The sequence below is a fragment of the Anomaloglossus baeobatrachus genome, chromosome 2 (genome assembly GCF_048569485.1).
Source record: "Anomaloglossus baeobatrachus isolate aAnoBae1 chromosome 2, aAnoBae1.hap1, whole genome shotgun sequence".
NCBI lineage: Eukaryota > Metazoa > Chordata > Amphibia > Anura > Aromobatidae > Anomaloglossus > Anomaloglossus baeobatrachus.
Window position 1 is genome coordinate 26829881 of NC_134354.1, and position 27166 is coordinate 26857046.

Here is a 27166-nt window from a genome sequence, read left to right on the forward strand (position 1 = left end):
TGGCAGTTTATAGTAACCCAAGCCCAGGTCAGTCTAATGTCTTACTGCAAGTATCTTCACCCTCTTGCAGTGACCTAGATCCCGTTTAACTATTACTTGGGGCTTTAGTCTGGTCTAGGTTAACTAAAGTTACCAGGAATTGGCTCTGTGTGTGGCTGAAGCCGCATGGAAGATAGAAGTCCCCTGTTAGCTAAGAATAGAAGAAAACTATGTCAGAGGAATAGAGTAGCTTCAACTGGTAGAGTCGATAACCAACAAATTTTCAACCAAAGACTTTGAGAAAAAGGTGGAAAATAACAGGTGTCCATATACCAGATTATAAATTAATATATATCTCTCACCCAGACTCAAAAATAGATATGATAATATAAAGGTTCCACCACAAATAACCAAACCAATTTAACAAAAAAGGAACCAGAAGCAAAAATAAGCCTTCGGCTTTTTGCTGAAACGTGCGTTGGGTGCGGGTGGCGCCATTCCAGCAGTTAGTTTCACCACTCATTTATTGTTCTTTATTACTGCATTAGCACATCCATTTCCTGATTTCATAGCCACATATATTTGTGTTGGGCACTGTTACACTGGGATTCGGATTTGGCTTTATATGTATTTTGTACACAGTTTTTTAATTTTGGTGATTCCCCTTTTCTCCTCCTGTTGATGAGCGCCGCCATCTTGTGCATCATTCTGTGTTGACACTCTTTTGCTTTGATTTCTTATAATAAGGATTATGTCTATATTTATTTTTGCTTCTGGTTCCTTTTTTGTTAAATTGGTTTGGTTGACTTGTAGATTAGGTGGGCTGAAGCCCCCCCGGAAAGTAGAGTCGAAGTCCCATGGATGCCAGAGTGCAGATTCTTTTTACCAAACTTTGGAAGACACATGGACACCATAAGGTGCTGTAAAGTGGACCCATTTTATTTTTTCCACCCCTCCCCCTCCCCATTTATGCCACTGATCTGAGAGTTTAGTAAAACCGAAGCAAGAGAGTCTTTAAATTTGCCTAGTGACAAAGACACCCAGACAAGACATAATTCTAAATGTACAAAACATTTTATTTTTATAATGCTGTAGGGATATCAAAAACATATAACAAAAGACATCCTCCTTCATTTTCTTATGTCCCGTTTTCAACATCTTTACATCTTGTAGCGCGTTCACTGCAAATCGTGGCAAGATTCTTGATTTTCGCCCTTTTCCTTTGCTACTTTGCAGGGTTATCGCCGTTCATTTACTGAATGGGCGTGAGTTCCCCTTCTTACCTCAGTGGGTTGGCTTTGTGACGCGTCAGCTGGAGGTATCTGTCTCCTTGGCGCGACCGCGGTGGCGTCCTTAGCAGCGGAGAACCGGAAGTGTTGTGACGTCACAGGAAGTTTTCTTCCATCCGGTCTCCGCTGCTGAAGCTTCACCGCGGCGCGGACCTGCGTGCTACTCACCTGGACGCATTGATGAGGGGGCGTTTCAATGGGGTTTGATATCCTTTATAAGACCATTACACCTCACTAGTTTTATCTGTCCCCCGACGAAGCACATAAAGCGAAACACGTGTTGGGACGCCGGTCCCCACGTGCTACCCCGGTCCTTTGGTGATCCGTCTTCCTGGTAGGTGCTTTGCCCTTTAGGCTACACTTGGAACCATTTTAGCTCATTAGGCCACCTTTACATACTTGGGCTTTCATCTTACATACTTGGGCTACAAGATGTAAAGATGTTGAAAACGGGACATAAGAAAATGAAGGAGGATGTCTTTTGTTATATGTTTTTGATATCCCTACAGCTTATATAAATCAAATGTTTTGTACATTTATAATTATGGCTTGTCTGGGTATCTTTGTCACTAGGCAAATTTAAAGACTCTCTTGCTTCGGTATTACTGATATCTTGAGTGGTTGCCAATAATACCTTTCTTATGTGGCCCTTTTATGTTTATATGATCTGAGAGTTTGTATTGGAAAAAAAATGCGAAACGCGTCTACATTTCCAATTACATCTTTATTAGTTTACATAAGTGCCTGTCTGCAATACATCTAGAAAGAGGTGAAGTCTTTTACGAGGAGAAATCTGATCAAGGCAGAGACAGTTCTTCGATGTTGATATGAGACATCGTGTCTGATTGCGTTTCTTCCACTGGCAGAGACCGGGTTGTCCATCCCAATCTTATTAAAAACCGCAGTCTATTGGAGAAAAACATCCGTTAATAATTAATATCAAATCACGGACCTTGGAACTTAACTCAAGCAAAAATCCCAAAAATCAAACCCCGATTTGTCTTTCACTTGCAAGTTCTACCACGGAAAAGTAACTTTTTTGACACTTTAAATTAATACAAAATAACACATAAAATCTGCTTTATTTCCTTCCAAAATAGCAGAACCCTTATCTATTGGTTTGTCTGGTTGTCTCATTGAGGAGAATAGGGATGAGCTGCAGTACCAGGCACAACCAGGGGACAGGAGTGGCGCTGTTTTCCCAATTTCATTCTCATGCAAGTGTTCATGTTGACCACAGATGATATATTGGTACAATGAGAGCATGGGATATTGTTTTGAGTTTGTAAAATTATTTAACTCTTACCATCACTTAGGCGAGGATAGAAGCACCCAAAGGTATAACAGCATCCCATTTCTTTACATTGTTGTGGTGTGATTCCGGTATCTCCACAAACCACTCTTGAAACTGGTGCATCACAACATTGATACTGATCTAAAAATGATCAAAAAGCAATGTATGGTAAGCTCAGAGCCAGGCGGCAGCTGTAAAGGTTGTAAGTGGTGATGAGCAAATCATATCTGAGGGCATTTTAAGGGATGACATGCAAAAATATATTACAAAAAATAATATAATAACTGACAGACAGCATGGATTCATGAAAGATAAGTCGTGTCTAACCAACCTGTTGGGGTTCTATGAGGGGGTAAGTGCAAACCTGGATATTGGTAATGCAGCTGATGTGATTTATTTGGACTTTGCAAAGGCATTTGATACTGTACCACATAATAGCCTTATACTAAAGCTCCAGAAGCAAGGACTAGGGGACACAATATGCAACTGGGTAAGGAATTGGCTAAAAGATAGGAAACAAAGAGTAGTCATAAATGCTACATTCTCTAAATGGGCTATAGTCAGCAGTGGGGTGCCGCAGGGATCTGTACTGGGAGCAGTGGGGACCGCAGGGATCTGTGCTGGGACCGATTCTTTTTAATCTCTTTATTAATGACCTTGTGGATGGGATTGATAGTAAAGTGTCAGTCTTTGCTGATGACACCAAACTATGTAGGATATTAAAAACTGACCTTGATAGTGCAATATTACAGAAAGATCTGGATAAGATGTCAGAATGGGCAGATACTTGGCAAATGAGATTTAATGTTGATAAATGTAAAGTAATGCACCTAGGACGGAGTAATCCTATAGCTGCGTATGCATTAAATGGAAGTAAACTCGGGACTACAGAACAGGAGAAGGACTTGGGTATTCTCATTACAAATAAGCTGAGCAGCAGCACTCAATGTCAGGCAGCAGCTGCAAAAGCAAACAAGATTTTAGGGTGTATAAAAAGAGAGATTAGATCCCGTGATCCCAACGTATTGTTACCCCTCTATAAATCACTTGTAAGGCCACATCTGGAATACGGGATCCAGTTTTGGGCTCCACATTTTAAAAAGGACATTCAGAAGTTAAAGTCAGTTCAAAAGCGGCAACTAGACTACTACAAGGAATGGAGGCCGCCTGTATGATGAGAGGTGGAAAAGTTAGATTTGTTTAGCTTAGAAAAAAGACGTCTCAGAGGAGATCTCATTTATATGTATAAATACATGTGTGGTCAATATAAAGGATGGCACATGACTCACTGCAAGTGGAAGAAAAGCAATTTCAGCAGCTAAATAAGAAAGGGTTCTTTACAGTTAAAGCAGTTGTGCCACCCCAATGCAGACCGGTGTGCTCGGATCCAGGGCGTTCGTGGCTCGAGGGGTCCGGACCCGAGCTCGGTTGACACCTCTATCTTTGAAAGGGGGTTATTTACAGGGGAAGAGTTCGTGACACCACCTGAGGGTTGAAGTAATGGGAGTACCGCCGCTGCTGGAGTACCGGGGAAGATGGTATGGAGCAGCAAGGTGTCAGTCACTCCGCAGTTAGGGAAGGCCCCGGACTCCGGGGTTTGGTAGGCTTGGGAGGACAGGAGGCAGGGATCAGGGTACTCACTGTTGGTTGTCGTGGTGCTGGATGATATTTGTAAAGTAGACACACACACTCTGTAGGTAAACCAAAAGTCTCTGTGTACCGCTGCCACTGTGGGGAGCCCATCCAGGTGTCCGCTCCCAATGGTGTACTTGGTAACCGGAGCCTGCCTCTGTGCACAATTTAGTTGTTAGTTGATGGCCCCGTGGCTTGGAGCTGTTGGGGCCCCGCTCACTACATGTAGTGTAGCTATGCTCTTGATGGCTGACACGCGGGACTTCAGTGGGCTGCTTGTAGCAAGAAAACTTCAATTTCTGAGCTCCTGTATCCCATCGTGCTCGGTACCAGTCCTGTTATTGGGCCTTTGGTGCTGACAGTCCTCCAAGACTATGTTCGTCACACCCCTCCCAAGTCTCTGCGACCGGTCCCCGACTCCTCCGGTCCCGGACTACCGTCTGTGACCCAATCTAGTCCAACTCCCTGGGAGCTAACACTCTCCAGCCCCTCACTCTTTGAGAGCTCTCTCTGCACACTTCACTCCCCTGGAGCTAACTAACCAGTTTCCTCCCACCAGCCTGCCTGACCCCTAGGTGGGTGGCCCTATCCCGGCTAGACCAACCCACTGGTGTGTCTGACATGTCATGGTGTGAGGTGTTGATTTGGATTTGTGGTGCTGGTGGTAGTGACACCATTAGTTGGGAACCTGTAACCATGGGGGGTAGGCCCTGCACCTTAGGAAAGGATGCAGTTCCCTGTAGCACCCTGATATAGTCAGGGGTGCTACACAGTCAGACTGTGGAATGCCCTACTACAAGAGGTAGTGTGACGCCCTGGCACCACCAGGTGGCCACATGAATAGGCCCCCGCACAACACCTTCCCTCACATGGTTACACCAGCCAACAAAACCCTAGTCACCCCCCCTTAGGGTAGGACATACACAACACTGGGCGGGACCAGGCGGATGGAGAACGCCCACCTAGGGGTCTGGAGAGCCCGGGGTGGGAAAAGTAGTTTGTTTAAGTCAGAGTTAAAGTGAGGGCTCATCTCAGTCCAGTTGGGTGTGCAGCTCAAGTTCAAGTGGAGTGAGGAGCAGCAGTGAGAAAGTGCAAGCGAAGACAGAAAGGAAAGGTGTCGGGGTTGGAGCCCCGGCGTCCTGGCTAGGTGGCAGACGGTGGTCTGTGTCTGTCAGGAGATGGGAAGACGGCTGCCGGAGATCCGAGGTGGACCGGGGCAGGGTTGGAGCCCACCCGTACTGACACCGGAGAACCGACCCGGAAACCGTGCACAGAGGGGGTACATGGACCCTGAAGCAGAGACGGGAACAACCGGCTTTGTTAATTAACCAATTGAGGACAGGATTACAGGTCCTGTCCCACCCAAAGTCCCGAAAGCAGACAACCACCCACCGAGGGGGATAGGGCATCCGCCAGGGCCCATAGATCCCAAGGATCAGCGTCAGTGGTCACGGCTCACAACAAAGTACCGGGAGCGGACTCCCGTGTTTCACATCGGGAAGTCCACCACACCAGAAACACAGTGCAGAGGAAACTGACACAGGCCATCACCCTGGGTGGGGAACCAGAATACACCCGGCCGCGGCGGCCGGCCACCAGCACCTTGGTTTACCATTGGACTTGTCTGATTCTTTCAATCGTGAGTAAACTAACATTCCCCGGTCTGACCGGGCGCGCTGGCCCCTACCATCACCATCCTCAGCACAGAGACACTGGGCCCCGGGGCATCCATCCCTACCCACGGAGGGGTTAACATCCAGCTGCCATCCCATCCCACCCTATTACAGGGACCAGAATCCAGCTATTAAAACTGGTGGTACATGGGATGGGGGATAGGAGCAAGCGCTTCATACTTACCGAGTCTCCGGCGCATCTGTACATTGCTCCCCCAGCCGCCCATTCACTTCCGGGGCAGCTCATTTACCTTCATACATATGCACTACTTCCCACTTTGATACACAGCCAAGATTAGTGCATGGCTGAGGGCTGCAGCCTGTAGCTGTATGCTTTATCTGTGCTACACCAAATGTTTTGGTTATTTATTTTTCCTGTACGATAGCTGCGCACAACATCTGTGATTGTAAGCGTCAGACACACAATCACATAGACTGGGGGCGCGTCTGACTGCAATTAATAAACTTGGGTCTCCTGTGCCTGAAAATACCAGTTCCAACACCAAATTTGCACCTCTGGCAGAAAACCGCATCAAAATGTCGTCAATACTAGTTTTGTGCCTTTTTGGGCCAAGAGATGCAAATTTGGTGATGAAACTTTTACAACATATTCATGCACCCAATCTACACCTCCTGGCAAAAAAACCACATCAAAACAGCATGCCGTATGATGCAGTAGTGATGCAGTTTTTTGCCAGGAGTTGTAGATTGGTTGCAGGAATATGGTGTAGAAATTTCAGCACCAAATTTGCATCTCTTGGCAGAAAAAAAGCGGTTTTCTGCCATGAGATTCAGATTTTTTAGGTCACCTGAGGTCAGGTTACCTGCGATCACAGGTGTAGGACCGTGGGAACTGAATGACGTCACTGCTCATTGCGCGGCTCAGTCATTCTCTGCCTGAAGCCACAGCGGGTGGTCATGTTCTATGTCCACTCGCTGTCACATTTATTATTGGAGAGCTGGAATCTTCGTGGGACCTCATGTGGATTACGCCAGACCTGGGTGCTTAGGGTTAATAAAGGGGTGAAAGAGGGGTTTTTTTGTATTTTACTTTAAAGGATATTTTTGGTGAAAGCTGTTATTAACCCCTTATTATCCCGATTGCCACTGCTCCAGGTTAATTTGGAAGAGCCAGGTAAAGTGCCGGGTTTGTCACATCTAAGGGATGTGGATGCGACAACTGTGAGTGGCTGCATCAGATACCTGATGAAAGCATTTCTGCTGAAACGCGTTGTATCAATAGGAGCTTATACTCATTAAAGTACAACAAATAATACCAGCAAGTGTCCTTTTTGCGCTACAGTTAGACCGATAGAACTCTTATCCATGTACCCTCTCCCTATTGGGAATCGGTAGTAGCTGCAAAGGACCTGCTAAACCATTATAGAATCCAGCTGGGTATCTGGAGGATCGTGGAGGAAAACCTGACATCCAAGGTGCCGATGGAGTTCAGGAGCCGACAACGATACCCCAAGCCTGGATTCAATAAGCCTGGAAACTGGAATCAGATCGGAGGGTAAATCTAGACTGATAAGCTTTCACTGGAGTTGTGCGGGGGCGCACAACCTGCAAAGGTGAGCAGTTCTTAATATTCAAATACCAATAGTTATTCACGGATGCTGCTCATAGTGCGCTTGTTTCCTTATTTATTTAAGCAATTGGGCCACAAACCCAGACACACAAGTGTTTACTCCTCACACTTCAAACTCCAAACTCGATCTGTCTCTTTTCCCGCCTCCAGGACTGGGAACTCCTCGGTGGGTGGGGCCAACTGCTTGGCTCCGCCCCACCTGGTGTGGACATCAGACCCTGGAGGGAGGCAACAAGGGTTTTGGGTTTGGCCAATGTTACTATCTAGCGAGGGTGGGGGGTGTTTGAGTGTTACCTGTGACGACCTGGCTAGTCCAGGGCGCCACACTGGTGGGCGAGGGAAGCAGTGCATATGGATGAAGATAATAAATGGACCCGGAAGTAGAATGGCCCTGAAAGCAGAGTTACAGCTGTACGGAGACCGGTAAGTATAAAGCGCTTGCTTTATTATTTTCTTTCTTTTTTCTTTGATAGTTTTTATTACCCAAGTTGCCAGACCTGGATCGTTACCCGAAGTTCACCGGGGTTGGTGGTCAGATTCTTTTGAAGCTGCACAGATCCGGACTTTTACAGTCCGAGTCCGCCTATCACTATCAGGGATGCATCCAGGTATTTTCCCCATGCTGTTCCCATTCAATTTTAGCACGTTTCCATCCATTCAGCATTTTTACAGAGCAGCTAGACACCCTGGGAGGCTCAGCCAGAAAATTATTCGTATTTCCCATTGACCTGCATTACACTTGTTATTTGTGATGAATACACAAATAGTATAAAATATTCAAGACGAATGATCTGAGCCCAAATATTTTAGTATTCGCCCATCACTATTATGAAAAAATTTACTCACAAAGATCATTTCCAAAAGTTGGCAGCTTAGCGCAGTTGTACCAAGTTTGTAAGTTATTTCCTATCCTTAGGCTAGGGTATAACTTCCTGATAACTGAGACCACCAACGATCCTGAGAACCGGGGATTTTCAAAGTGTAAAAAGTCCTGTAGGCCAGCCAAACTCTGCACTCTCTATCTTTAGTGTTCCCATAATGAATGAATGGAGCGGAGATGCGCATGATTCACCACCATACTCGGTGTCAGTGGGAGTCCGAGTGGTCAAACCACCAGTGATCGAGAAAATTTCTCCTGTTCCATGGATAGAGGATAACTTCCAAACTTGGTAAAACTTAAATAACACCTAAGAGAAGAGATATTGATGTAACGATAGTCCTGGGAGTGGACCCACTGAACCATGCACCGGACTCCCCTGTGGCGCCGCCTTGAGCGAACCCCTATACAGGAACTGTCGGGCGTAACCCTAGAGGGCCTAGATGCACGGAAGCCAGGATCAGCAGGATTCGCAGGATAGCGTCTTATAGAGTCTGTGGTAGATACAGGACCAGATCTGGGCCAGGTACAGGTTAATGGGATCAGGCTGAAGTCCAGAACCGAAGACTGGTGCAGGTTAACGGGATCAGGCTGAAGTCCAGAATCGAAGACTGGTGCAGGTTAACGGGATCAGGCTGAAGTCCAGAATCGAAGACTGGTGCAGGTTAACGGGATCAGGCTGAAGTCCAGAATCGAAGACTGGTGCAGGTTAAGGGGATCAGGCTCAAGTCCAGAATCGGAGACTGGTGCAGGTTAAAGAGATCAGGCTGGGAAGCATGCTCAAGAAAGTACTCAGGATTTGTAAGCAGAGAAAGAGTTACTCCAAGCACAGGGCATAGAGGGGCCTGAACAACTGGTACAAGAGACAAGCTACAGGGACGCGTTGAACAAGCAGTGGCCATGGGGAATAGGAAGTCTTAAATACCCATAGCTAATTAGTAGTCATATCACAAACAGCTGTGCTGGCCCTTTAAGTCTAGGTGAGTGCATGTGCGCGCCCTCTAGTGTACATGTGTGAAGCCCGCAACCTGGAAGTCAGAGCTGAGACCACAGGAGGAGAGGCAGGACGCTGGAGAGCAGGTGGCTGCAGTGAGAATGCGACGCGGCATCGGGACCGACGGGGGAAAGGTATGGACGAGGTAGCAGGACAGCGAGCGCGGCAGGGAGCTTGGACCCCAGGGGGCGGAGCGACGGGTTGTGGGCGGTGCGGTCGGACCAGGAGTGTGACAATTGGTCATATATTCTAAAGAGGATGGGCTCCTGACTGTCAGACATGATAAAGGTGTCAATTAAAGCTCTTGGGCCTTCAAGCAAAATGTGAATGCTATTTCGGCACCCACTCTATAGCCACTTCCTGGGCCATGCTGTCTCATGTCTTGGGTACACCATGCACAAAACTGGAAGAGATCCTTAGTCAAACCCATAAGGACTGATCCTACCCTACAACCAGAATCCTGAAACCATCTGTAACCTTACATACCAGCTTCTGCTTAGCCTTGTGAATATACCAAGCACCGAATCAAAATACTAAGGTAGAATATCAATTATCAAAAACTAAAATCTTGCATTACCTTAAAAACAGTTACTTTGTTAACACATATGCGTCTTGGCTGCTTTCCACCAGACTGTTACACAGCTTTTGCATGAGCTTATGCCACTCTTGGCACAAAAATGTAAGCTGTTCTTCTTTGTTTGATGGCTTGTGACTATCCATCTTCCTCTTGATTACATTCCAGAGGTTTTCAATGTGGTTGAGGTCAGGAGATTGGGCTGGCCATGACAAGGTTTTGATGCAGTGGTCCTTCATCCACACATTGATTGACCGAGCTGTGTGGTATGGCGCATTGTTCTGCTGGAAAAAAAACAGTCCTCAGAGTTGGGGAACATTTCCTGAGCAGAAGGAAGCAACTGTGTTTCCAGGATAACCTTGTATGCGGTTTGATTCATACGTCCTTCAGAAAGTTTAATCTGCCCAATTCCAGCCTTGCTGAAGCTTTCCCAGATCATCACCAATCCTCCACCGAATTTCACAGTGGGTGGAAGACACCGTGGCTTGTACGCCTCTCCAGGTCTCCGTCTAACCATTAGACAACCAGGTGTTGTGCAAAGCTAAAAATTAGACTCATCAGAGAAGATTACCTTACTCCAGTCCTCTATGGTCCAATTGGCCAGATTATACTGTTTTTTTCCAGCAGGACAATGAGCCTAGGTCAATCAAATGTGTGGATGAAGGACCACCACATCAAAACCCTGTCATGGCCAGCTGAATCTCAAGACCTGAATACCATTGAAAACCTCTGGAATGTAATCAAGAGGAAGATGGATAGTCACAAGCCATCAAACAAAGATTTTTGTGCCAGGAGTGGCATAAGGTCACCCAAACGCAGTGTGATAGACTGGTGGACAGCAGCCAAGACGCAGGAAAGCTGGGATTAATAATCATGGTTATTCCACTAAATATTGATTTCTGAATCTTCCTGAGGTAAAACATTATTAATATTGTTGTTTGTAAATGATTAGAAATTTGTTTTCTTTGCATTATTTGAGGTGTGAAAGCAATGCATTGTTCTGTTATATTGACCATTTCTCATGTTCACAAAATAAATACAAAATTTATTGCTTGGAAATTCGGAGACATTGTCAGTAATTTATAAAATAATAGAACAATTTTACATTTTACTCAAAAATATAAAGTAAAGAGAAAAATCAGAAAAACTGACAATTTTGCAGTGGTCTCCTAATTTTTGCCAGAGCTGTATCTATCTATCTATCTATCTATATATAGTACAGACCAAACGTTTGGACACACCTTCTCATCTCTAGAACAACTGTTAAGAGGAGACTTTGTGCAGCAGCCTTCATGGTAAAATAGCTGCTAGGAAACCACTGCTAAGGACAGGCAACAAGCAGAAGAGACTTGTTTGGGCTAAAGAACACAAGGAATGGACATTAGACCAGTGGAAATCTGTGCTTTGGTCTGATGAGTCCAAATTTAAGATCTTTGGATCCAACCACCGTGTCTTTGTAGAAAAGGTGAACGGATGGACTCTACATGGCTGGTTCCCACCATGAAGCATGGAGGAGGAGGTGTGATGGTGTGGGGGGGCTTTGCTGGTGACACTGTTGGGGATTTATTCAAAATTGAAGGCATACAGAACCAGCATGGCTACCACAGCATCTTGGTGCAGCGTGCTATTCCATCCGGTTTGCGCTTAGTTGGACCATCATTTATTTTTCAACAGGACAATGACCCCAAACACACCTCCAGGCTGTGTACGGCTATGTGCGCACGTTGCGTACAGTCACTGCAGAAATTTCTGCAGCGATCTGAAGAGCACACGTGTGCTTCAAATCGCTGCAGAAAATGTCCGTAGTGAAAAAAAAAAAAGCCGATTCCATGCGCTCTGCATGCAGCTCCTGCCATAGACAGAGCAGGGGCTGCTGGCAAAGCGCACAGAAGAAGTGACATGTCACTTCTTAGAATGCGCGCTTCGGGCAGCAGCCGAAGCGCTGCGCTCTAAGACGCCACGTGCGCACGGCCCCTGCACAATCTCCATAGATTACGCAGGGGACGCAGGACGCATGCAGTTACGCTGCGCTACAAAGCACAGCGTAACTGCATGTAATTACGCAACGTGCGCACATAGCCTAAGGGCTATTTGACTAAGAAGGAGAGTGATGGTGTGCTACGCCAGATGACCTGGTCTTCACAGTCACCAGACCTGAACCCAATCGAGATGGTTTGGGGTGAGTTGGACCGCAGAGTGAAGGCAAAAGGGCCAACAAGTGCTAAGCATCTCTGGGAACTCCTTCAAGACTGTTGGAAAACCATTTCTGGTGACTACCTCTTGAAGCTCATCAAGAGAATGCCAAGAGTGTGCAAAGCAGTAATCAGAGCAAAAGGTGGCTACTTTGAAGAACCTAGAATATAAGACATATATTTTCAGTTGTTTCACACTTTTGTAAGTATTTCATTCCACATGTGATAATTCATAGTTTTGATGCTTTCAATGTGAATCTACAATTTTTAGAGTCATGAAAATAAAGAAAACTCTTTGAATGAGAAGGTGTATCCAAACGTTTGGTCTGTACTGTATATATATATGTGGCACCCCAGGGTTGCCACAGTAACAACACAAAGGGTTAACTCCCCACACACAACACCAAGACCTCCTGGCCAGAAGGGGGAGACCAAGCTGCTTCCCTGTACATTCTGCTGGGGGGGAGGAAATGGTCAGGAGTAGTTTCAGTTTGGAAGTTCAGTGCAGAGCACTGAGGAGACAGGATCTCTGCAGGTTGGAAGCTGGCTTTAGCTCACCTCAGGATCCACTGACCAATTCCAGGCCTAGCTGAGGGTCTGAGGAAAGGAGAAAGCGTACACAGAGGAACATTCCTGGGAGACAGAGCATTGCTGAGCTCATCCCAGTGGAGCACACAGAACGGATGCTGGATCCGAGACTGCAGGTTACATACTGCACAGTTACCACCAGAGAAGTGAAGATTCCAGATCTTTCACCTGTACCACAGACACAAGCAACAAGCGCAGAGTTCAGGAACATACTAGTAAGGACTCGAGTTGCCTGTCAGGTCGGTACCGAGGAGCACAGAGCCAGCTGCATAGTTCACGCAGCAGCAGGGCCACAGACACACAGTGCAGGCAAGGAAGCCAAAACGGCCCGGCTGGGTGGGAGAAACCCTGAACCCCTCACAGACTCCGTGGACAGTACTCTGCTGAATAACATCATCAGTAAAAGACAAAGAAACTGCAAAACCGTGAGTCTGCCTGTTTATTGTGCTCGTGTCCTGCACTCCCCCCATAGACTAACACACTGCCCCGGGGAAAAGGCTCTACCCGTGGGGAGCCGTCCCATCTCAAGCTGCCTTCCATCACCCCGGAGGTTCTGCAGCAGCGGTGGTCATCTCTGATCACATTCCACGGGTGGCGTCACGAACACAACTCCCCTTTTTATTGTGGAACCAGGGAGCACAGACCGGGTCACGACACCGTGATCCCCTTTCCAGAAGCGACCCCTTGGCCCGGTTCTGGGTATCCCCTTAACCCCTGGCGACACAGCTTTGGCGTCACGAACAGGATGCGGACTGGACCCGGCTGCAACCCGGGTGACGTGTGCCTGTAAAGACTTATTGCATCGCATAAAAGACTTGCACTGTGAATTGTTGCAACAAAGAAAGGACTTTAAACTTTGCAAACATACCTGGAAAAATCCAAAAACATCATTGGTAAAATTTTCCAGGCGCCATCTTTAATCGCGCCATTAGCTGCTACGCGCGGGAAAACATCGCGCCAAAACTAAGACTCCGCCTACCGCTTGCAGAGGAGGTGTGCTCGGTGCTGCGACCCGAACGAAAACGCAGAAAAGTGTCCCAGGCTTGCTGTCAAGAAGACTGGTGAAATTAACTAAGGGGGCGCAAAGATGTCGCAGCAGGGAGACGCTGTTGTACCCGGCGGTGCAGCGGCACCTATCATGCCGTTCCTGATGCCGTACACCCCGGGTGCAGTGTGGCTGCCGCAGTACTCAGGTGAGCCCAACACACTTGATGACTTTATCGGAAAGCTAAAAATCTACTACAGCATGTACCCCCTGACAGAAGCTCAGCGTGTTGGTATGCTTATGGGACAGTTAACTGGCAATGCCCAGCGGGAGGCTACATCCTGGCCGGACGATGCAAAGGACACTGTAGAGCATATAATAGCTGGACTAAAAGCAGCTTTTGAATCCACTGCTGGCAGCCGGGCTAAAATGAGGTTCTTTGGATGCAAGCAAAAACCTAGAGAGAGCGCAAGAGACTTTGCCTTAAACTTACAGGAGGCGCTCAGAGCACTTAAATTAGCAGAACCTGCCTTAGCTCCTGGAGCAGATAAGCTGCTGATAGACCAATTCCTGGATGGACTCTCATCCCCTTCCCACCGGGGACAACTGAGCATGATGGTGATCCAGAATCCAGGACTAACATTTGCCCAGCTAAAGGATAGAGCCATCCGCCTCCAGCAGGTGGAGGAGCCGCAGGATATAGACTCTGTTCAACACCTTACAGTGGCACCCCAGCAGCCAGTAGTGCCGGTGACATCGGCCATGTCAGCGGCTGCTGCTAACCACCTGGAGCCGATCACTAATGAGGCTCTACATCAAAAGCTTGAAGCCCTTACAGACACTGTTGCTTCCATGGCTAGAATCGTCCAGGAGCTGCGTGGATCCAAGTCTGCACCCAAGATTGAGCTGGCGACCAGCAAGGAGGATGTCCCATGGATGAGGCCTAGGAGATACCAAGCGACGAGAGGACGACCCAGCGACCGCTACCAGCCAGATGGACAGCCCATTTGCCGCCGTTGCAATGAGCCAGGTCACTTTGCCCGTGAATGTGCTTTAAATGGGGATCCCCTGGGGAGGCGGGCCGCTCCTCAGGAATGAACTCTCAAGGTCCTTCACCCTGGCACGACAAGTATGTGGGGGGACGTCCAGTCATCCCCATCGTGCTGGATGGCATTCCGCTCAACGCCTTGCTGGACACTGGTTCCCAAATATCATCAATTCCGCATGTCCTTTATAAGAGGTACTGGGCTGATTCAGACGTTAGCAGTGGTCCATCTAATGTTGCATTGAATATATGGGCTAGCAATGGTGAATTAGTACCACAGGTTGGTTTCAGAGAAATGACCATTAAGATTGGGAGAGTAGAATTGCAGAATCAGGGTATTATCATTGTTGATGTTGACCGACGAGAACGTGAACCAACTATGCTGCTAGGAATGAATGTAATTGAAAATTGTTTTGCAGAGGTAATTACTGTCTTGCAGCAGATCGTCGAGACTGCCAAACCTGGGCAACAGAGACTCCTGCAGAAGGAAATTAAAGCCTTGATGCTGAAGCAGCAGGTAGAAATGTCAGGAGGTGAAATTGGCAGTGCAAGGGTAAGTGACCCAATACCTATTGTAATTCCTCCCAAAACAGAAATGCTGGTCTGGTGTAGAGCCGCAATAGGCATCAGAGGGCGAGACTATCAGGCCCTGGTAGAACCCGTGTACTCAGACAGTAGGCCCACTGTACTGACGGCCAGAGGAATAGTTGAGGTACATCGGGGAAGAGTGCCAATACGCCTTCTAAATTGTGGGGAAGATGAGGTCACCCTACCAAAGTATGCTACCATGGCTAAGCTATATACGGTTGATAACAACGCCATCACCACCGTTGAGCCCTTGAAGCCGTCAAGTCAGGCGGAAGACAATGGCTCAGAGGGAAAGCTGGAGGATTGGTGCCAAAAGCTACATGTAGGTACCGATTCTACACCCTCCCATCAAAAGCATGGAGTATACAGGGTAGTGAAAGAATATGAACAAATATTCAGCAAACACCCATTAGACTTTGGGCAGATCAAAGGGGTAGAGCACACTATACCCACAGGTAACCATCCACCCATAAAGGAGAGGTATAGACCAGTACCACCGGCTCACTACCAATGCGCCAAAGACATGCTCAAAGAAATGAAAGAAGCAGGGGTAATAAGAGACAGTTGTAGCCCCTGGGCAGCCCCACTAGTGCTAGTTAAGAAAAAAGACGGGACCATGAGGATGTGTGTAGACTACAGACGGATCAACCGCATTACACACAAGGATGCATACCCATTACCTAGGATAGAAGAGTCATTGGCTGCATTAAAATCCGCTACTTACTTTTCCACCCTAGATCTGACTAGTGGGTATTGGCAAGTTCCTGTGGCAGAGGCTGATAAGGAGAAGACAGCATTCACCACGCCGATGGGCCTCTGTGAGTTCAATTGTATGCCGTTTGGACTCTGCAACGCACCTGGAACCTTCCAGCGACTGATGGTGTGCTGCCTAGGACATAAGAACTTTGAAACTGTCCTCCTGTACCTGGATGATGTCATAGTCTACTCCAAGACCTATGAACAGCATCTACAAGACCTGGCAGAAGTGTTTGAAGCCTTATCCGGATACGGCATGAAAATCAAGCCATCCAAGTGTCACCTTCTAAAGCCAAGGGTACAGTACCTGGGACATGTCGTGAGCTCAGAAGGGGTAGCACCAGATCCTGAAAAAGTTACCGTGATCAGAGATTGGCCGAGACCCACCAGCGTGAAAGAGGTGAGGCAATTCCTGGGACTGGTGGGCTACTATAGAAGATTTATAAAAGGGTTCACGAAGCTAGCAGCTCCCCTACAAGACATCCTGGTAGGACAGTCAAAGAAGTCTGCAGCCCGAAATCCTCCTTTCCAGTGGAGTGATGAGAGAGAAGAGTCCTTTAAGAAGTTGAAGTGGGCACTGACAGGAGAAGAGATCCTGGCATATCCAGATTACCATCAACCCTTCATTTTGTACACGGATGCCAGCAACGTAGGACTGGGAGCAGTATTGTCTCAAAAGCAGGAAGGCAAGGAGAAAGTTATTGCCTTTGCAAGCAGGAAGCTCCGGCCTACAGAAAGAAACCCAGAGAATTACAGCTCCTTCAAGTTAGAACTACTGGCAGTAGTTTGGGCTGTAACAGAGCGTTTCAAACACTACCTGGCAGCTGCAGAATTTACCATCTTTACTGACAACAATCCGTTGACCCACCTGGATTCTGCAAAATTAGGTGCGCTGGAACAGCGATGGATAGCCCGACTGTCAAACTACAACTTTGTCATCAAGTACAGGGCAGGCCACAAGAATGGGAATGCAGATGCCTTATCCCGGATGCCACACTCGGGGAACGTAGAAGAGGAACCGGAGGGACTGGAAGAAATTGAGCTGCCGGCCTTTCACCGCCCTAAGGTGGGACAGTATCAACCAAGTGTCTACCAAAAACAACAGCAGGCAACTCTCAACCCATTAGCACACCACGGATGGGCTGACACACAAGACAGTGATCCAGCTGTGAAGCTAGTGAAAGAACTGCTTACACAACAAGGTGCATACCCTAATCAGAATGCCCCAGCTGAGACACAACATCTCTGGAAAGAGAGAGGTAAATTGTTCCTGTACCAAGGGAAGCTCTGTAGAAGGCACACCAATCCAAAAACACATGAGTTGGTCTGGCAGATCATCGTGCCCAAGAGAGACGTCAAGATGGTTCTGGAAGCTTACCACGACGGTGCTGGTCATTTTGGTTGGAAAAAGTTGGAAGTGCTCTTAAGAGAAAGATTCTACTGGGTTGGCATGAGAAAATCAATTGAAGATTGGTGTAGAAAATGCGGACCGTGCAACCTCAGAAGAAAGGATCAACAGAACCAGAGAGCTCCACTCCAGTCCATAGTAACCAAGCAACCACTCGAGCTAGTCGCATTAGACCACGTCAAGTTGTCACCAAGCCGGTCCGGCTATGTCTATGCCTTAACCATCGTGGACCATTACTCACGCTTCTTAGTGGTGGTACCCGTGAAAGACCTTACAGCTAGAACAGCAGCTAAAGCATTCCAGACGTACTTTTGCAGACCCCATGGTTACCCAGAACAAGTCCTTGCAGATCAAGGTCCAGCTTTCGAATCACAGATCTTCCAAGAATTCTGCAACATGTATGGCTGTAAAAAGATCCGCACAACAGCATACCATCCCCAAACAAATGGCTTATGTGAGAAGATGAACCATATTGTGATTGACCTGTTGAAGACCTTACCAGAGTCAGAAAGAAATCAATGGCCAGAGAAATTGCCAGACTTGGTGGACTTGTACAATCATGTCCCGGTGAGTTCTACAAACTGCACCCCCGCTTACCTCATGCGTGCAAGGCCCGGTAAACTGCCAATTGATTTAGATATGGGAATTCTGAAGCCAGATGCGGAAGTTCAAGAATCCAATTGGGATACCCTACGTCAGCAGCAGTATCGCCAAGTACAAGAGTGCGTAGAGAAAAGTCTCCAACAAGCTAGGGGAAGACAGGAGAGAACCTTCAACCAGCATGCTCTAGCAACCCCATTGCAACCTGGTGACCAAGTTCTCAAGAGGAAACGGCGCACAAACAAATTGGATAATCAGTGGGAAACCACCCCATATACAGTCTTACCATCCAGTATGGATAATCCCAAAGTGTGTCTCATCAGTAAGGATGAAGGAAGGACATCAGCTGTCGTGTCAAGAGATCAACTCAAACCGTGTCCTGAAACCCTGAAGACACCAGAAGTCACCTTACCCATACAGGTACAACCTGTCAAGGAGGAAGAAGATGTGTTCCATACAGTCTTAGGAGATTTCCCAAAAACATGGCCAAATTACCATGGAGCAGTAGTAGTCCCAATGATCGCCTTCCCTCAAGTGGTGGAACCAACATCAGAATCCATACCACAAGAAGTCCCAAGACATGAAGAACTGGAAGTTGAAACCGTAGAGGAAGAACAGATTCCTGGTCCCAGTGAGCTTGCCAGTCCTACAGTCAGTACCCCATCCTCACAAGTACCAGAAACACCAAATAGGTACACTTCCACCCACACCATTATGCTAAGTACACCCAGTACAGCAACAGTACGCAGATCACAGCGTAGTACTCAGGGTCAGATACCAGCAAGATATAAAGACTAATGTGGAATTGCATATAAAATGTACATATGTTATAATGTTTATATGAAAAACCGTAACAGTTTAGTGTACAGAAAAGGTGAGAGAAGAGTGGTGTAAGGTGGCAGCCCGGAGAGTTACAACTTGATCACATGTTGGTGGCCCGAGGGCCGTGAGGCCTACTGCACTTATGACCAGAGTAGAGACACCTTTAAGAAGTGTTTGTTGATTGAAATGTTTATTTAATTGCAACGTTAAGACCAAAAGCCCAGTACCTACAGAGACTATACTGTATGAACACTTATATATTTTTGAACATTTTGGACTCTTTTTGAACTTTAAGGTTTTTGTATTTTTTCCTTTTGAGACTCTGTATTTATATATACAATTGTTGTGATAACTTGTTTGTTTGTTTCACAGTCCCGGAGTACTGTTCTTCACTAAGGGGGAATGTGGCACCCCAGGGTTGCCACAGTAACAACACAAAGGGTTAACTCCCCACACACAACACCAAGACCTCCTGGCCAGAAGGGGGAGACCAAGCTGCTTCCCTGTACATTCTGCTGGGGGGGAGGAAATGGTCAGGAGTAGTTTCAGTTTGGAAGTTCAGTGCAGAGCACTGAGGAGACAGGATCTCTGCAGGTTGGAAGCTGGCTTTAGCTCACCTCAGGATCCACTGACCAATTCCAGGCCTAGCTGAGGGTCTGAGGAAAGGAGAAAGCGTACACAGAGGAACATTCCTGGGAGACAGAGCATTGCTGAGTTCATCCCAGTGGAGCACACAGAACGGATGCTGGATCCGAGACTGCAGGTTACATACTGCACAGTTACCACCAGAGAAGTGAAGATTCCAGATCTTTCACCTGTACCACAGACACAAGCAACAAGCGCAGAGTTCAGGAACATACTAGTAAGGACTCGAGTTGCCTGTCAGGTCGGTACCGAGGAGCACAGAGCCAGCTGCATAGTTCACGCAGCAGCAGGGCCACAGACACACAGTGCAGGCAAGGAAGCCAAAACGGCCCGGCTGGGTGGGAGAAACCCTGAACCCCTCACAGACTCCGTGGACAGTACTCTGCTGAATAACATCATCAGTAAAAGACAAAGAAACTGCAAAACCGTGAGTCTGCCTGTTTATTGTGCTCGTGTCCTGCACTCCCCCCATAGACTAACACACTGCCCCGGGGAAAAGGCTCTACCCGTGGGGAGCCGTCCCATCTCAAGCTGCCTTCCATCACCCCGGAGGTTCTGCAGCAGCGGTGGTCATCTCTGATCACATTCCACGGGTGGCGTCACGAACACAACTCCCCTTTTTATTGTGGAACCAGGGAGCACAGACCGGGTCACGACACCGTGATCCCCTTTCCAGAAGCGACCCCTTGGCCCGGTTCTGGGTATCCCCTTAACCCCTGGCGACACATATATATATATATATATATATATATATATATATATATATATATATACACGAGCGAGAGAGAGATGGTCATGTATGAGAATATATGTATCGTGTATATAAAAAAAAAATTATCTTGTTTTTTTTTATAACACTGTGCCACATAAAAAGCTGAGTCTCTCCTTCTGTCGGGGTTGTATTTTTTTAGCATAGCAGCTATTGGTGGAATGTTTATTGGTTTGTTTTAGTTATTTTATATTTACTTTGTTGTTGTTTTATTTTACATTGCATAACCCGTAAAAACAAAAAAGACATTGGGGTCATTTTAACACGTTTTTTAAATTAAAATATATATATATTTTTGTATTTGTAGCTGATTTGTCAGGCATATGAACCTCAGATAAAGGGAAAGTAAAGTCTCCTGAGCTGCAGCTGTCCATCAACCACGTGATCACAGGACTGAAGTAGTAACTTTGTATGATAGGTAGGCAGGATTGGTTATAAAACATCTCTGCCTTCTTTATTGGGAGTCGAGCTGTTTCTGAAAGACCATTTAATGGCTACAAATTCATTTTCTACTGTGTTAATTTGATTTTTATCTCATAAATCAACAGTACACCTGAAAAAAACCTTTGTATTAAATCCTATTAGAGAACTGTTCCTCCTGTAGCACAACTATAGGAGAAATGAAGAATTACACTTTACCCATAAAAATCTAAGGTCTGAAAAGCAATGATACAGATGAGGTCCTCCAGTGTGAGAGACTCTTTGTAGCTCCTCTTCACTCTTCACAGATCTAATAGATGAAAGATCCAGAGACGGCCCCCACCCCGTAACCTAATAATGCTTTATAATGTACTTTAACAAGGATTTATTAATAAGCCATATAAAATACTCTTTAACATTCATAATATGTTAATATAATAAGCAAATGTATTTGACTTACTTATCGCAGTCTGCCCATGGACGGAGCTGGAGGACCCAATGATGAGGGTGACGGAAAATAAGCAAAACACTTGGTAGTTCATGGCTGGTCTCTTCGCTTGGTGTTGCCCGTGAATGGTTTTATTCCAGTGTAGGATGGACAAGTGGTGCGGGAAATAACTTTATATTCTTGTTTGCTATGTGTTTTCAGGTTATGTCTAGTAGGATGGGTGTCTCGAAATGTTGAGTAACACACTGGTCTCCAGTGGTTGGCCTTTGTTTTGGCTCAGGGCAGGTCCATTGTGTCACCATGTTCTCCATTTTATCAGTAGTAAACACTGGCCAATTTCAATATTATTTTGGAAAGGAAAATCATGGGATTTCTAAGCAGCCCTAAATGTTACGCCACAAACTGGACCGAAGAATCAATATCTACTGACGCAGGTGGAGTGAGCTTTGTCTCCATTTCTGCTTCTTCATATCAGATTTCACCTAATTCTAAATTATATTGAGCTCTGTAGACAAACAAACATTTGGGTATTAACAGATTATCATTTTTACTTTTTTTTAAGTGTCATGTTCCAGAACTCAGAAGCCATAACTTTTTTATTATTCCTTCAACATAGCCATAAGAGTTTTTGTGTGTATTTTTTTTTGGTGGATGCATTTTTTTTTTAGTGGCAGGAAATTTCACTTAGAAAGAGAAATCAACATCAATCTCTTGTTCGGAGTGTCAAAACTAATAAATAGGGGAATATTGTCACTTAGATGTAGGACCCCATATTGTTTTATTCAGCCTAATTACCATACTTTATTCTATTGTGCCTGTGCTGGTGTGATATGGTGGGTTGGGTGTAGAGATGAGCGAACTGGTCGTGGTTCGGCTCGAGTTCGGTTCGCCGAACGGAGGTCCCGTTCGAGTTCGGTTCATCGAACGTTCGACGAACCGAACTCGAACTGCATAGGAAACAATGGCAGGCATTCACAAACACATAAAAACACCTAGAAAACACCTTCAAAGGTGTCCAAAAGGTGACAAACAACTCACAACACAACACAAACACATGGGAAAGTGACAAGGACATATACTCATGCGAAAACAAAAGAGCTGGACAAGGAAAAAGAGGAGGACACACAGATATATGAGTATATGCAAGGAAACATCAATGCCATTACTGTTAAACTTGAGCCCTGCTCATTTTAGGCTTCCAATCTGGATAAATTGCCTGAGCTCGCCACGTACGCCTTGGGGATCTTGTTGTGTCCTGCAGCCAGCGTTCTCTCGGAACCTGTCTTGAGTGCTGCTGGGGGTCTGCTGGCAGATAAGCACATGTGTCTGTCCACTGACAATGTGGACATGGCTCTCAGAGGACTTTTCTTCCCCTGGGTCAGCCAGGGGAGGCGAAAGGCACGCGTATTTTTGAGAGTGCTTCATGCAAAGCATCTTTTTCTTTTTCAAAAGGGGGGTCAACTGATGCCAGTCAAGTGGGGTGTGTGTGGCCCAATTAGTGGAAACGAGGGAGACTGTGGTTGGAGTCCCCTTGCTGTGTTTCTAAAAGAACCAAGATGAACAAGTCATGGCTCTCAGAGGACTTTTCTTCCCCTGGGTCATCCAGAGGATGTGAAAGGCACGCGTATTTTTGAGAGTGCTTCATGCAAAGCATCTTTTTCATTTTGAAAAGGGGGGTCAAGTGATGCCAGTCAAGTGGGGTGTGTGTGGCCCAATTAGTGGAAACGAGGGAGACTGTGGTTGGAGTCCCCTCGCTTTTGAAAAAAGAACCAAGATGAACAAGTCATGGCTCTCAGAGGACTTTTCTTCCCCTGGCTCATCCAGGGGAGGTGAAAGGCACGCGTATTTTTGAGAGTGCTTCATGCAAAGCATCTTTTTCATTTTGAAAAGGGGGGTCAAGTGATGCCAGTCAAGTGGGGTGTGTGTGGCCCAATTAGTGGAAACGAGGGAGACTGTGGTTGGAGTCCCCTCGCTTTTGAAAAAAGAACCAAGATGAACAAGTCATGGCTCTCAGAGGACTTTTCTTCCCCTGGCTCATCAAGGGGAGGTGAAAGGCGTGCGTATTTTTGAGAGTGCTTCATGCAAAGCATCTTTTTCATTTTGAAAAGGGGGGTCAAGTGATGCCAGTCAAGTGGGGTGTGTGTGGCCCAATTAGTGGAAACGAGGGAGACTGTGGTTGGAGTCCCCTCGCTTTTGAAAAAAGAACCAAGATGAACAAGTCATGGCTCTCAGAGGACTTTTCTTCCCCTGGCTCATCAAGGGGAGGTGAAAGGCGTGCGTATTTTTGAGAGTGCTTCATGCAAAGCATCTTTTTCATTTTGAAAAGGGGGGTCAAGTGATGCCAGTCAAGTGGGGTGTGTGTGGCCCAATTAGTGGAAATGAGGGAGACTGTGGTTGGAGTCCCCTCGCTGTGTTTTACATGATTTTCGAAGGGCATGACATGACTAAGAGGTTGAGTTTCATCATCTGCAACTTGTTGGCAACAGAAAGGCTGCCTTTACACCCTTTTGACACCGAGGATTTTCGAGACCTTATGCCCATTGCAGTGCCCCAAGAGCCGATGGCCAGTCGTCACTCCTTCTCCAAGAAAGGCATGCCTGCGCTACCACAGCAGGTTGCACACAACCTCACCGATTCCTTGAGAAACTCTGTGTGTGACAGGGTGCATTTCACCACAGATACTTGGACCAGTAAGCATGGACAGGGGAGTTACATGTTGCTGACTGGGCTCTCGGTAACTATGGTGAGAGATTGAGAAGGGTTTGCTGTACAAGTCTTGCCGTCCCCACGACTTGTGTGTCAATCCTTCCTCTGTATGTACAAGTTCCTCCACTGCTTCTGCCTCATCAACCTCGTGTGGGTCCTCCACCTCGGCCCAAACCCTGTGTGGTCAGTCCACCCTTCCTTGTAACTGCGCCCAAGGAATTCCACACACCTCCTTACTATGCTGGCAGCAGAGCTGAAGGCCATCAGGCGGTCAAATGTTTACTTTGAAATGTAGGGGAAATGTGAGACACCGCTGAGGAATTGTGGATGGTTAGCTCTGGAGAGTGAGACCGAGTTTCATCAATGGTTGTCTCCACTCAACCAGCAGCCAGGGAAGGTCGGGTGCGCCAATGATGCAAACCAGTCTGCGACCCTTCTTCAGGGCAATGTGACACACGTGCCTTGTATGGCTCACGTGTTGAACCTGGTTGTCCAGCAATTTTTAAAACACTATCCCGGCCTACATGGCCTTCTGCAGAGGGCACGGTGTAACGCCTGGATCGACACACTCAGATGGGCTGTAAAGGATAGGCTAGAAGGAAGCCACTCACCAAGCTGGACACCCAGAACCCTGAAACCCTTTAATCCCTATACAGTTATTTGGAATTACACAGGGCCCAAGTTGATAAATACCTGTGGAAGGCTGCAGTTCCAGAGAATAGTAGTCATGCAGGGTCAAAAACATTAATTGAGGAAGAGGAACAGAATGGGATGGCCAGGACTTAATCAGAAAACAAGCAGAGGTGAAATGCGGATCGGCCAACGAGGTACATAAACAGCAAGCAGGAAAAGTAGTCAGGTAACTGTCGTGGGCGGGGAGGAGGGTGTCAGCACTGCGCTCACCCCTCTGCTCGGGTCCGGCTGCTGCTGCTCAGTGGTGGCTCGAGCGGTGGGCCGGATCCCGGGGGTCTCGAGCGGCGCTCCTCGCCCGTGAGTGAAAGGGGATTGGGTTTTGGGATATAGTCTATTGTCCGTGATGCCACCCACGGTTGTGGTGATTTGTTGACACCACCGCTGCTCTGTATGGGGATCCCGGGAATGATGGTATGGAGCAGCAAGTTGTTGTGTTGCCCCTCCGTGGGTAGGGGTTGGTGATCCCGGGGCCCAGTGATGTGGTGGGAGATGCAGGGCTTGGTGGGAGCAGGGACGCGGGGGCAGCGCTGTGCCTTGCGGCACTGTGGTACTCACTCAGCCTGAGACGATGACACAGTTCTCGGTAAAACACACGGCTGGAAAGACGGTTCCCACGGACGGCTGCACTTGCTTTTCCCCAGTAGTTGACGGTGACGGTCCCTTTGTCCTGCACCTAAGATGGTTGTGGTTGCGATGGGTTCCCACCGGTAACCCGCTCCCCGGCTTGGATATGGGCCGGAGGAGCCCTACTTTGCCCGCAGGCGCTGGCCCTGAGAAACTGGTGCCCTGGCGGTGGCGGTGTCTCTCCGTTATGGTCGGACTGTTGCCTTCTATCGGGACTTGGTTGTTGGGAGACAGTCGTCCCCTTCACTGACGGATTTGGCAAATTATGGCGACTCCTAGCCTTGCCGGGATCCGAAAGGCCCCTGCCCTGGTGCTGACTGTCCCTTGTACACTGCTCCAGACCGCCGGGTCACCACCCGTCCGCGGTCCTTCCAGTAACCTCCGAGCAGTCACCCCTGCGGACAATCACCGCCGTCTGCTGACCTTGCTGTCTCTCAGCCCGGGGTACACACCCGGACCAACTTCAGGCTTTACAAACTGTCACTTTTTACTTTACTTCAGCTTTTCTCTTAAGCTCCTCTACCACTTCACTTCCTTCTACTTTCACTAACTTTTCTTATCTGCTTGTTTACTCCTTTCCGTCCCTAGCTGGACTCAAGCTGTTCCCTGAGCTGACTCCACTCTAGCCCTCAGCTAGACTTCAACTGCCTGGTTTTCCCGCCTCCAGAGCTGTGAACTCCTCGGTGGGCGGAGCCAACCGCCTGGCCCACCCCCTGGTGTGGACACCAGCTCCTGGAGGAAGGCAACAAGGATTTTGGGGTTAGCTTGGTGTTCCTAACTGGGTTGTAGGGTGTGGTGGTGTGATAACCTGTGACCCCTGGCTTGCCCAGGGCGTCACATAACAAGCACACAAACTCATAAAACTGAACTGGGGGTAACAGTAACAAGAGGTTCATAGCTTTGTCTGGCAGTGGTCTGCAGACAGGAGGGGCCTAAAAAAGGGTGCGGTGTATTCCCATTGGTTGTAGCTGAATGATGGTACTTCATCTGTGAGATACCCACCACCTACATTCAGCCTGTGGTTCTGTATCTGTCAAGGTAACGCAGCCCAGTGGGTGAGCATAACCTGCGTCCACCTGCACCGCTGGCATCGACTCCTTTCCCATCATCAGCACTATGCACGAAAGGAACACGTTGTCACCTGGCGACCGGAGTACAAATTGATTGAGTGGACTACGTTGGTGACTTAACAGCCATGTGCGGCAATGATGCAAACCTGTCTGCGGCCCTTCGTCAGGGCAATGTGACACACGTGCCTTGTATGGCTCACGTGTTGAAACTGATTCTCCAGCAATTTTTAAAATACCATCCCGGCCTACATGGCCTTGTGCAGCGGGCACGCTGCTATGTGCTCACTTTCATCCTTCGCACCCAGCAGCTCAACAACTTTCATCGCTCCTGAAGTCTTAGGGTCTGGCGGTTAAACGCCTGAAATGCGATGTTCCGACACGCAGGAATTGGAATCTGCACATGTTGCAGCGTCTGTGGCAGCACCGCAGAGCCCAGCTGAAATACGGTATGACGTATACCCTGGGCTAACTTGATCCAGAGGTGGTGCAGATCACGCTGCTGGAGTGGTGTCAGATCAAGGACCTATGCACCCTTCTACACAGTTTACAATATCGACGAAGATCTTTAGCACTGGCGATGCCATTCTCAGCGTGACAATTCTGGTCATCTACATGATGGAGCACACTGTAAGCATTATTCGGAGTCAGGTGTTGGTCCAAGAGGAAGGGGAGGAAGTACAGGAGGAGTCATATGCGGAAGGGATAATAAGATCTACAAGGTCCAGACGGTGAGCGGCACCTAGGCGGAAGTCAAGGGACGGTGAGGGAGAGGGATTAACAAGGGCGCATAGTGTCGCGGGCGGAGGAGGGGACGCCGCGCTCTCCCACTGCTCGGGTCTGGCTGCCGCGGCCTGCTGCTGCTCGGTGGCTCGAGCGATGGGCCGGAATCCCGGGGACTCTAGCG